The following is a 13,381-nucleotide window of genomic DNA, read 5'->3' on the forward strand; positions in this document are numbered from 1 at the left end:
CCATTTAGGCTAGTTGGTAACGGTTGATATCTTAAAGCAAAACGGCGCCCTGCGGGAACAAGGACATATTAAGGGAGGAACCGACACATAAAGCGCACTTCTTGCTTCTTTCTACTATATATTAGTTTCTATTATATACTAATACAATTAGGTACATTAGTTTCATTCCGAAACAACTTATTGGCGTTGATTTAGCTGCTCAACATGACAGCACTTTATGCTCTTCGATTATAGAGGTTCTTGCTTGTCGCTTTGGTAATTGGTGGGAGTCGCTGCTCTGCGTGCCGATCAGCTAGCGGGTTGCTATGTAATCATAAGAACTTCAATTAGAAGCCTCCGCACGATGGTGCAAATACCACTGTGGAGTTCCACCTTTCCCATAAACGTATTACTGTTTTCGCAATAACGGATCATCGGACAGGTGTACGTCACCAAGAACATACTCCTGCCCAGAAACGATACAGGCATACAGTCCTGTGGCACAAAGCGCCACAGGACACCGCCGCTATGCAGACTAATACCACTTGTAGCTCCGATTACCTGGTGATTAGTAAAAGTAATATAATTTAGGGAAGCCTAAACAAGGAAGGTAAATATATCTAAGTAAAATGGGAAAGCGGTTACGTATCAAGCTCAGCGAATAAGCATAGAATCACGATACAGGCAGCACCCCCAAGAGCTAATAATAGTTATTGCGTTTGACGTCTCAAAACCACGATATGATTATAAATTTACAATATGTGTGTGTACAAAATTTTGACGTGCCAAAATTTTGACCACCTGGGGTTCTAAAGCATAAATATAAGCACACGGGCCTCTAGCAGTTTCCGTCCATCGGAATGCGGCCGCAGCGACCTTCGGCTCAGCAGTCAAGTACCATAACCACTAGACCACCGCGGCGAGTAACCCCTAATAGCTATGAGAATTGAATTCAGTGCCTACGGAAAATAGCGTACAACGGCTCGTTGGGAAGCTAATGAATGAATGAATGTGACCTTTATTGAAATAACAGGACGACTCTTGGTCGCTGTTGGGGATAAGGTGGGAAAGGGTTAAGGGGATTAAAGGGTGATGAACATCTTCACGTCACGTCCTCGCACGAATCAGTCGACCTCTCCTACACCAAACAGGCCACTTGGACTGAAAAAAAACTGAGCATTTGGTATAACCATGTTTCTCGAATACCTTTGGTAACATATTTAAAATGGCTCCTAATAATTTGCGGTGTAAGAATGGAAACTCAATTTCGTGATTTTACTTAGTAGTAAGCAGAATATTTGTTACTGTATACGCCAGGCGCCCGGTTTATATTTATTTGCTATCAACATCGCCTTTGCATAAAAGTAAATTCAAGTGGACTATAAGTATGTAAACAGTAGCAGAAATGACGCTAAAAGCAAGAATAAATCAGAGAGCTTACCTTGGCAGTACCTTAAAGGCATATTGCAGTAAGCAGACCAGCAACAAACTCTATAGAAAAAATCATATGTAATGTATGGGATGGAAACGAAAGACAGCTAAGAAAGAACTTGTGCTAACAATCAAATTATGATTTTAAAAGCCCTGAATAAAAGTAAAAGAGACGTACGCCAAGGTAGCGGTTGTTGTGTGAATGCTTGTTCTGGTTAGATCCAGCATAGGTACCGGTGGTTCTATAGCTGTTGGAATATTAGGGGCGTGCTCTCAGAGAAGAGAACGACCCACTGGAAGGCGCTCGAGAGGACGACCCATTACTGAGCAGGAACGCTTCGCTACAATTACCCCGGCCACGATAAGGGAGCCGACGGGCGACCTAGCAACTTGTCACTATGAGCGGGTCATGGTAGGGCTTCAGGCGCGCCACGTTGACAATGTCGCGCCCTCGACGGCGCATGTCCGAAGATGGGTCGATGGGTTCGATGAGGTAGTTCACCGGGGTCGTTCGTTCGACGACACGTTAGGGGCCTTCGTATTTGGGCAGTAGTTTGGAAGAGAGGCCAGGTGCAGTGGTAGGGACCGAGAGCCACACGAGCGCTCCAGGAAGGAACGTGGACGCAGAACTGGTAGTGTCACCGCGAATGCTTTTCTGCCGCTCTTGGCTATGCGTAGTAAAGGTCTTGGAGAGCTCGCGACACTCCTCAGCAAGTCTGGCTGTGGCAGAAATAGGCGCACATTCAGGTCGATCCGGCTTGTAAGGAAGGATTGTGTCAATGGTGTGCGACGGGTGCCTGCCATACAATAAGAAAAATGGCGAGAAACCAGTAGAGCTTTGAGGAGCGGTATTGTAGGCGTACGTGACGAAGGGCAGAATGACATCCCAATTCGTGTGGTCGGCGGCGACGTACATCGAGAGCATGTCGCCTAGCGTGCGGTTGAAGCGTTCGGTGAGGCCATTCGTCTGCGGGTGGTAAGCAGTAGTTTTCCGGTGAACAACGTGGCACTCTTTGAGAATGGCTTCGACGACTTCCGACAAAAAGACACGGCCTCGATCACTGAGCAGCTCCTGGGGTGGACCGTGACGCAGCATGAATTGGTGGAGCAGGAAGGAGGCCACATCGCTCGCTGTAGCCGCAGGGAGGGCAGCAGTTTCGGCGTATCGCGTGCGGTGGTCTACAGCGACGATGGCCCAGCGGTTACCAGCGGACGTCAGGGGAAGTGGCCCATATAAATCGATGCCAACGCGCCCAAACGGTCGGTCAGGGCAAAGTAGAGGTTGCAGACCTGCTGGCGACAGGTGCGCTGAAGTTTTGCGGCGCTGACAATCGATGCAGGAGCGAACGAACTTCTCCACGTAGCGGTACATCCCTCGCCAAAAGTAACGTTGGCGAATGCGGTGGTAGGTTTTCGATACCCCAGGGTGTGCACATTGCGGATCAGAGTGGAACGACTCGCATATGTCATAACGCAGACTGCGGGGTATTACTAGTAGCCACTGGCGGCCGTCGCCGTTGTATTTGCGTCGGTGGAGCAGGTCGTCGCGAACGGCGAAATGGTGGGCTTGACGACGCAACAAGCGAGTGGATGGTGTGGCCGATGGATCAGTCAGCAAATCTATCAGTGAGGCAATCCATTGATCCTTGCGCTGCTCCGTAGCGATGCTGTGAATATCGATGGAAGAAACGACAAAGTGAGACGCTGAGTTGTGGGCATTGCCGTCAGGCAAGGGAGAGCGCGACAGGGCGTCGGCGTCAGCATGCTGACGTCCGTTGCGGTACAGCACGCGGATGTCGTAGTCTTGCAGGCGAAGTGCCCAACGGGCAAGACGGCCTGAGGGATCCTTCAGTGACGACAACCAGCACAGTGCATGATGGTCGGTGACGACATCAAATGGGCGACCATACAAATAAGGTCGGAACTTTGTAAGGGCTCAAATGATTGCCAGGCATTCTTTCTCCGTGACGGTGTAGTTGGTCTCGGCTTTAGTAAGCGTACGACTTGCATATGCGACAACATATTCCGGGAACCCAGGTTTGCGCTGCGCAAGGACAGCACCGAGGCCAACACCGCTGGCGTCCGTGTGTACCTCTGTAGGGGCCGTAGGGTCGTAGTGGCGTAGAATGGGAGGAGACGTCAACAAACGACGGAGCTTTGCGAAAGCGTCGTCGCATTCTGACGACCACGAATTGAGGGGCCCGCTACTTCCAAGGAGCTTCGTCAGCGGTGATATGATAGTCGCGAAGTTTCGGATGAAGCGCCGAAAGTAGGAGCATAGTCCTACGAAACTGCGCAGTTCTTTGACGGACGTAGGTTTGGGGAACTCTGTCACGGCCCGAAGCTTGGCTGGATCTGGGAGGATGCTGTCCTTCGACACGACGTATCCTAGTATCGCCAGCTGCCGTGCTGCAAATCGGCACTTCTTGAGATTCAGTTGTAGCCCGGCGTCGCTCAAGCGCGTCAAAACCTGCCGCAGGCGTTCAAGGTGTGTTGAGAAGTCCGGGGCGAAAACGACGACGTCGTCGAGGTAGCATAGGCACGTGTGCCATTTCAAGTTGCGCAGAACGGTATCCATCATGCGCTCAAAGGTCGCGGGGGCATTGCACAGTCGAAACGGCATGACGTTGAATTCGTACAAGCCATCGGGTGTGACAAACGCTGTCTTCGGTTTACAAGCCATGGGGACTTGCCAGTACCCTGAGCGCAAATCGAGCGATGAAAAGAACTCTGCTCCTTGCAGGCTGTCAATGGCATCGTCTATTCGAGGTAGGGGATAGACGTCCTTACGGGTGATCTTATTGAGTCGTCGGTAGTCCACACAGAACCGCACAGAGCCGTCCTTCTTCGCGACGAGGACGACAGGAGATGCCCACGGGCTGTTTGAGGGTCGAATAACATCGCGGCGAAGCATGTCTTCGACTTGCTCGGTAATTACACGACGCTCTGTTGGCGACACGCGATATGGACGTTGCCGCAGTGGTGGTTGGGCGCCAGTGACGATGCGATGCGTGACAGTAGACGTGCGGCCGAGAGAAGTTTGCGCTACATCGAACGAAGAACGAAATTCTTCCAACAGGCATAGAAGCTGGGAACGCTCGACCGACGTAAGGTGTTCAGCAATCGAGGAACCAAATAAATCAGCGGGTGACGAATCAGATGTGGAAACAGCACTGAGCGAATGGGAGTTGGCGCAGTGCGTGTCACCCGGTGCGTCCATAACTTGTGCGTCTTCGAGGGCTTCACCAGAGCTGAAGTCCTCGAACCAACCTAACGCACCAACCTCGCACCAACCTAACAATGTACGGGGATGGGTTTGTAACAAAAATGTCGGTGTCGCCCTGAATGACTTTCACGGTCGCAAATGGCACCAACAAGCCTTTTCTAGTGAAGACGCGGTCAGATGGAGAGAGGAGTGCAACGGCGTCGGCGAGACCGGTGCCGCAGACTGACACAGCCGCTGACGAGTTTGCAGGAAGTGTGGTGTCGTCTTTGACGAGTACCTTGGTCGCAGCCGGTGGACTGTCCGCCGGCGTCAAATCTGAGAATGGTGAGAGCTCTATTTCGGCTGGTGCGCAAAGAATTACGGCGGCGTGACGGTCGAGAAAATCCCATCCCAGGATGACGTTGTGAGAGCATGAGGAAATTATGATGAATTCGACGGCGTACAGAGCGTCCTGAATCATGACACGGGCTGTGCACACCGCTGTCGGGTGAATACTGTGAGCGCTGGCTGTACGGAGAGAGAGCCCGGAAAGTGGCGTCGTCACTTTTCGTAGTAGTCGGTGAAATTTAGCGTCCATAACGGAAACGGCAGCTCCAGTGTCTACAAGGGCCGATGTGCGCACACCATCTACAAACACGTCAACTACGTTTGATGGGCTTTGCTGAGGGCTTTGGCTGTTCGATAGCGTCGCAGCCCTTGCCTCTTGGACTGCGACGACTAGTTTTCCTGGTCTCGTGCGACCGGACGAGGCCGCATCGGTGACAGTGAGCGGCGTCGTGGGGACGGTGAACGACGGGTAGATGGACCTGGGCGTGACGTCGGTGACATAGGCGGCAGCGGGTCATAATACGGGCGGCTGGACTGGTTGGTGACGGCTGATCCGACTCGAGGCGGCTGCACGCGGTTGCAATAGCGGGCTACGTGACCGGCGCAACCGCACGCAAAGCAGATCTGGCGGTTGTCGGAAGTGCGCCATCGGTTTGCCGGGCTAGGTCCCATCCACGTGGCAGGACGCGAGGGACGGGTCGGCTGCTGATATGACGACTGCATGGTTGGCTGCAGTCGGGGCGTATGGACGATGTCGGCGTACGCAGCGGGCACACTCGCTTCGAAGGCCTGAGGCCTGTTGACGGCTCCAGCGTATGTTAGCGGGGGCACCACAGGGAGCGCTGGGGGCGGCCTGGCTGCAACTTGTGCGTAACTGAGCGGCGCAGACGCCGGAGGGGACTGGTGGTATTCCGGCATAACCTCCGCGATTTCCTGCTCGATAGCCCGGCGTAGGGGAGGCAGCAGTGTGGTCGACGACTGTACAACACCCTGCGGGTGAGAGAAGGTCAGTAAGGAGAACCGGCGAGCAATTTCCTCCCGCACGAATGACTTGATTTCGGCGAGTAAGACGGAGTGGTCCGACACGGCCGACAAGCCAGCGAGATCGGCGTCGCGTGATGGAGGCCGACGCGTCATCAGCCGCTGCCGGCGTAGCTCCTCGTAGCTTTGGCACAGCGTGATGAACTCTGCCACAGTGCGAGGGTTTTTGGCGAGTAGCATGGTGAAGGCATCGTCGTCGATGCCTTTCATGACGTTCCGGATCTTGTCGGCGTCAGACATGGTTGCGTTGGCTTTCTTGCACAAGTCGAGCACGTCTTCAATGTAGCTCGTGAAAGACTCACCGGACTGCTGGGCTCGTTCACGTAACCGCTGTTCGGCTTGCAGCTTGCGAACGCCAGGGCGGCCAAACACGTCGATGATAGCGGTCTTGAAAGCGGACCACGTAGCGAAATCGGATGCGTGGTTGTTGTACCATAGACTTGCCACACCCGCGAGGTAGAAAACGAGGTTGCTCAGTTTGCCTGCCTCGTCCCATTTATTGGGAACGCTCGCACGCTCGTAGATCGCGAGCCAGTCCTCGACGTCGGTGCCATCCGCGCCGGTGAAGATAGGAGGGTCGCGGATGCGAGGGACACCCTGACATGGCGTAGGTGCAAGAGGAGGCGATTGCTGGGCGGCGTCTTGAGTCATGGTAGCAGGCACGGTACGGGATCGAAGCTCCAAGGGCATTGAATGCGGACCGTAGTGGTTTAAAGGGCACAACACCTCCACCAAATTGTCAAGACGTTTATTAACGGGGACTCAGCGATGGCGCACGGCAGCGACAGTCAAAGCGGGGCCGACTCTCTGCACGAGGAGCGTGCTGTCAGAGAAGAGAACGACCCACTGGAAGGCGCTCGAGAGGACGACCCATTACTGAGCAGGAACGCTTCGCTACAGCAGATAAGACAATCTCAGTGCATGTAAGTCAAACTTGCATCCACGAGATCCTTCAAGTCACCGATGTGTGAAAGCCACTAGACGCTAAGCAATCCCCCATGCTTTCATTCTACAGACTTCGTAACGAGCACCACGCAAGAAAAACTTCGATAATGACATTACAGCGGCATTAGAATGTGTGTGAATGACGCCGCGCGCACAGTTGCTAATTGCCAGGTGTCACGGCACTGTCACAACTAAAAGGAAAAAGCGATAAAACGAAAGGTCTATCGAGATGACGCGAGCGCCACCACGTGGCTGCTCCACCAATAGAAACGCTCACAGCTCATCTCCTATTCTCGTTGGAAAACTCTGGTGGAAAGATGAAATAATGTCACGGCCTTCAGCTGTATACTGGTGACTTAGTGGCAGCAGTATCAGCTTGAGAAGCGGCGTTCAGCCAATGCTTATTGGTTCGCACGGTGGTGATGCGATTAGAGCTGTGCACGGGCCGTATTTCCGAGCCCGAGCCCGGCCTGGGCACACTGACTTTGTCGAAGACCCGCCCGAGCCCGAGGGCAAAGGGCTGCGAGCCTGCCCGGCCCGGCCCGGCGTACGAAAACACAATCTCGGGCCCGGCCCGGCCCGGCTTTTTGAAGGTTCGCTGCGAAAACACATCGTTTTCCGGTAATTTGGCACTTTATTGAGCATATCGAATATGATCAAACGACACACCACGATTAGTCTCTATTACACAGATTACAAATTACGAGTAGACGGCCTCATGCCAGCAACACTGGTGTACGCTCGCCAAAGCCTTCACGTGTATGCCCATGCAAGCGCCAGCTTGCACGGAGGCGATCTACGTCGGGTAGCTGTCGAGTGTATTTTCACTCATATGGGATTTGGCCTTATATCTAACGCGAACAGTCGCATGGCGCCGCTCACGTGGTGTTACTTCTCTGTTTGTCGGAGTGCAACAGAGGCAGTGCTTTACCTGCTCCCCTTTTGTGTAAAGCAGCGAATGGAAAGCAAAAGCGGTAAAGGGCGGTCGCGGAAAAGGCGCTGTATGCGTGCTGGAAAACAATTCCCGCTCATTCTCTATATTTCGGGCTTGAGTTGGGCTTTGCGCCTGGCCCGAGCCCGGCCCGATAAAACTTCAAGTAGCCCGAGCCCGGCCCGGGCCCGAGGTGAAAATACGTCGGCCCGCCCGAGCCCGGCCCGCGGGCCGGGTCGGGCTCGGGCTTTCGGGCTACCCAGAGCCCGTGCACACCTCTAGATGCGATCGCAGTATCTTATATCTTTAGTTCTTCAATGTATCAGAAATACAGATACTGATACACGTCGTGCGAGACTTATCGCGATACAGACACAAGATACCCAAAGAGTATCTAAGATACATGTGTAGCGAGAGAGAGACAGAGAGACGTCAAGGCGGCCGACGTGGCCGTACCGAAATCTCGCCACTTTATTAGATGCGAATATCTTATGGCGGAGTTCAATCCGGTGGTGGTGGTGGTGTGCGGCGTGACCACTCTTACTGCGCATGCGCATACCCCTCTCCACTCACCCTCTCCCCTGCCGCTCTCCACTTCCCTCTCCCCCTCCCCCTTTCCACTCTTCCTCTGAAACGCGGGCTAGACGTGCCGAAATTCTCCCCTGCGCAACGCCCCGATGAGCACCAGCGCATGCACATCCCCTCCCCCTCTCTATCCTCTCCTACACTGCCCCACTCTCGCACGCCTGCCGACTGCGTTCCCCGCTCGCCCTGTGAGAATTAACGGCCAGGCTAGAGGGAATACAAGACGCGCGTAGCGTTCCTCTTCGCGTTCCACGACGCGAGGTCGGTAGCATGCCCAAAAAACGCCAACGGAACGCGATCGTGCAAGTGCTCCGGCTTCGCATCGCCTCATGCTCCCCTTTAGCGGGAAATGGTGTAATTTTAGAGACGATAATCTTTCTTGGGGAACCTAAACGCAGAAATTTTGGTCTGTCTGTCTTTCTGTTTGTCGGCACGTCACTCGATTCAGGCACCCGGCCAAAGTTGAACCACTTGCCCAAAGGTCAGCCATCTTGAACGGCTGACTAGGCAAACATTACGCGTATCTGAGGCGCAACATCACTAGGTAAGTATTAGGTGTTGTGTTCCTCTAATATAAAATACATAGATACGTAATTCTAGAGACCCAATTTCTTAAACTGCGCTGAAACTTCCCTTCCTCCGTGCCCTCTGCACGAGCTCATTGTTGTGTTTCGGTTTCGGTTCAGTATTTCACTGTTCAAATGCCATGGGGCGCCGCTCTGGCATTCCTGTTTCACCCCGGCGACGTGTATATAAACGAGTGTGTGGAGAGTACTCGTTGAGTGCGGACGTTCCTTCTGCTTCGGCGCTTCTCGCCAAACCGCGTGTTCGGGCTGGCTGGCGTCCCTGCCGGTCGCGTTGGTCACCGCCGGTCTTCGCCTGCTGCTGCGCCGAGACTACCATCCCGCAGCACAGCACTCATGTTTCCCGACGTATTGCCAGATGGCGTCCATATCTCACCCAGCGCCCCTTCTATCATCTTTAGACGCCATTTGCAGCGAAGCACGCAGATACGCGGCCAATTTTTTTGCTGAGACGACCGACCTCGCGACGGCGGCTGCAAGCGGCCTGACAGCCAGGAGCGTGAGCTCGTTCTTCTACTGCTCGCGCCTAGAGCTCTGAGCATGAGCTACGCGAGAGGCGCGGCGCGTAAGTGGTAAAAAGGATGATGATGAATGTGAGGGATGATGATGATGCCGCTACACATGTATCTTCGATACTGCCCAGCACTGGAAGTAATCATCCGCAGTATCGAAGTTTCTTGCCTCATAAGTCGCATACTGCAAGAAATTCTCGGATCCGTGAAGAACGACCGGAGTTAAAGCGATTTGTCCCGTGCTTTAAGCGCTCTCTCTTTTCTATTGTCCCGATTAAAGTCCCTAGATTTTTCCCTTTTACTTAAGTAGCGACAACTGTCTCCTTTCCCGGCCCTCTCACGCGCAGCTGGCGTCCGACGCCATTTTCTTCCTAACTTGGAAGATTTACAAAGCCATGCGCGTCTAAGTACATTAGCCACGCATCTTTCAGCGGACAATATGCTAACGCGACGTGCCTTTCTCCTCCCGTCAAACCCCTGTCATTAGTGAATAGGGGATCGCGTTTCACCGGGTGCTGGAAAAGCGTTAGGAAGAACATGGCTACCAAAAACGAGCGTTGGCCAATGAGATTCGTCGACGACGCTTCAATGGTTGTCGGTACTTAAGAAAGAACAGGGAAAAATCTAGGGACTTTAGTCCCGATGAACGCGATGGAAACTACGCGTGGAGGGATGGCACTGGGCCAAGAATCAACGAGGGCGTGCGTCATGACCTTGAGCGGGTGATCAAACGTAATAACTATCTCTCGGTGTGATTCCTGCGCGCGAGTGTGAGCCACTGCGCAATATTAGCAGACTATGGAGCCCAGCACACCACGTGGCGCACCACGTCGCAAGAACCGCATTTGATCCAAACGTCACTCTTGATTTGTGTCGGTTATTGGCCAATAGTATGCTATCTGCTTGCTGAGGACAAAGAGCAGGCGCCAGGAGCTCCAGAAAGTGCGAGCACAGGCGTCATCTTGGAAGGAAACTTCGCGCTACGCTTGTAAACTCTCCTTAACGCGCACGACTGCAACATTTGCCTGAGGTGTTCACAACAGTGCCTGATATCTGCAGGCTGTGTTTTTAACCAAGCCTAACGGGTGGTTCACGGCCCCTTTAAGGGTGATAAGTTCGATAGATTGAAATTGTGGTCCAATATGTTCACTTCCGGTTCTGCAGAAAGTGTTTGAAAGCACTATTAATATCACGTTACATAAGTTTCCAATCAGTGCTATGCCTCAAGTGAGGTCCTGCTGGAATTTGAAAACCATGAATCTGCTGAAGAGCCATTATCTCACTGGTTTAATCGACATGATATATATGATATACAGTAAAACCTCGGTGATACGAATAACGCGGGGTGACCTAAAATATTCGTATCATCCGAAATTCGTATCACCAGAAAACATGAAAAATTAGTATGCGACAAAAGAAAGTTGGCATGCGTTTTGATTCAGTGTTCCTCAGGGCCGCAGCGACGTTATGAACAGCTCTGAATGATTGCCAGTAAAGTTTTTAGATGTCAACGATCATACCTGTACTCGTAAATATACGGTGCATGCGCGCATGTGTAATTAATGAACCAGATGTATTCTGAACCGTGACCGCTAGTAGCCTCTACCTTACCTTACTACGCTTTTCTGCGTGACAGCAGAGTACTACGGCGAAAGTGACTTAAGAAGCGCTTTGCACGAGATAGATGAAGGAAACAAAATTTTAGAATCGCTGTCCTTTGATGCTGTTATTTTCTTATCGCGGTGGTGTTGGGGGTGCTTTTCGTGAGATTTACGGCCATGCCCACACAACAGGGTGGTTTGCTCAAAATTCGGGAGCCTGCCATGCAAATCGGAGAGTTGGCAGGTGTGCGCGTATGTTGTGAGGCCCAGCTCCTTCGCCAAGACCGTCCGCTTCGTCTCATGAAGTCTTCGTCTACCTTTAATGAGAGTTCATGACGGACCCGCAGCCCAAGTTTTAGTCTTGTTTCATAGAACGTCTGATTGCGGGGACATAGCTTGCATCGACGTGGCAGGCACGTGTTAACACAGTACAAAGACGCTGCTGCCTCGAGCACAGGAGCACGCGCCAGCGCGGCGGGAAAAAAAACCCCGACGTCAACGTCATCTTCAATCTAAACGCGAAGGCGCTAAAAGGCCTCCAAGATTCTCGCGCACTATGTCAGAGGCAACGATGCACCGTTGAAGATCGCGCAGCGCGCATGCCCGCGCGTGACTGCCGCGCCTTACCCGACAGCGCGGCCAGACCTGTGCGTACCTGTGTGCTAGCGTACGTTCGTATCAAACCTCGCGGTGTGAAAATGGGTTCGCAACAACCGTACTCCAATGCATTGCAGGCTACTGGGCCTTAGCCGGGACCAGTGAAAAATCCGTATCACCCCGAAATTCGTACGAGCCATGATCGTATCACCGAGGTTTTACTGTATACCGGGTGTGCCAGCTATCTTTAGCCACGGGGTTAAAAATACAATATTTGGGGCAAGCGAGTGAAGTCAGTTGCAAATTGCTGACAGGCACCTTGCGCACTGCAGACAATTTTAACACGAAAGTGTTTTATGCCGGGGTCCACCAAGACTTCAGTGACGTATTTCCGTCACGGAAATGACGTCGAAAAAATATATACAATGAGATGGTAAAGAAAAAAAGGTACCGTCAACGGGCATCGAACCCACGACCGCTCGGTCCGCAACAGCAGATGCCGTCACGCTATCCACTGCGCCACGGTCTTTTTTTTTTTTTTGCTTTTATTGCCTGTTATTAGACACGTACATCAAACAATAAGGACATGAAAGAAAAGACAAAAGTTGTGTCGGTCCTACTGGACAGACACAAATTAAAAATTCCTTGAGCGCTGTCAAGGGTTCTACCCTCGACAACCACTCAGGTACAAACTCCTGAGCTTTCTGGAGTTCCACAAACTTAGTCATGCACTCACGAAAATACATCCGTGCGGGCCGTGCGTCAGGATCGCAATAAAACCCCGCCATGCGAGCCCGCCATAAACAGTGAAGGCCAATTAGCATAATCAAGTCAAAAGGGAGACCCTCTTCATCATTTACTGGCAGAAATCTTATACCATGTGGATCTAACGGCAAATCCTTCTTTATCGTCCTTTGAAGCACATCCCAAAAATAAACTCCTTCCCAGCAATGTAAGAAAACGTGGTCAATAGTTTCCGGTTTTTTACAGATGAGGCAATCTGGCCCCCAAGGTAAGAAAAGACCACGGTCTTCTTGAAATACCTTGACAGATAATGTACCTGTATGAAGCTTAAAAAAAAGAAAGACTTCGCGGCAGGAGCCACTTGCATTCTCTTCACCCTCTTAAGCACATCTTGCCCTTGGCCTCCAATGTATATGGCTCGGTATAGAGGTACAGGTAGAACAGCATCACATACATCTTTGTAGAGCTTTTTACGTGTCACTGAAAACAGATACTCATTAGAAACACTGCGCCACGGTCACAGACTCTGCAGGCTTTACGAACGCGCCTTTTATATCTACCACTCGACCGGTCGCCTAGGTGGTGTTGACCTCTGGGAGTGGTAAGGTAGAGTAATTCGTCATTGCTGTGGCCTCCGCGACTAGCACCTGCAACGCGTTACGCGTACGCCCCATTCGGCGCGTTTTCAATAGAAGTTCAATTTTGTCAATGCCTTAACACACCGCGAGGTGGCGACCTTTGCCCAAGCGTCGTAAAAGCGTCGGCCTCGCTCAGCATCACGCTAATACAAAGCAAAAATAGCTCTGCGATGCGCGTCTGCTTCACCTGGCTGTAACACCGCGTTCCATGCTCACGCACTCGACCCGAGAAAAATCGCG

This window comes from Rhipicephalus sanguineus, chromosome 8 (genome assembly GCF_013339695.2).
Source record: "Rhipicephalus sanguineus isolate Rsan-2018 chromosome 8, BIME_Rsan_1.4, whole genome shotgun sequence".
NCBI lineage: Eukaryota > Metazoa > Arthropoda > Arachnida > Ixodida > Ixodidae > Rhipicephalus > Rhipicephalus sanguineus.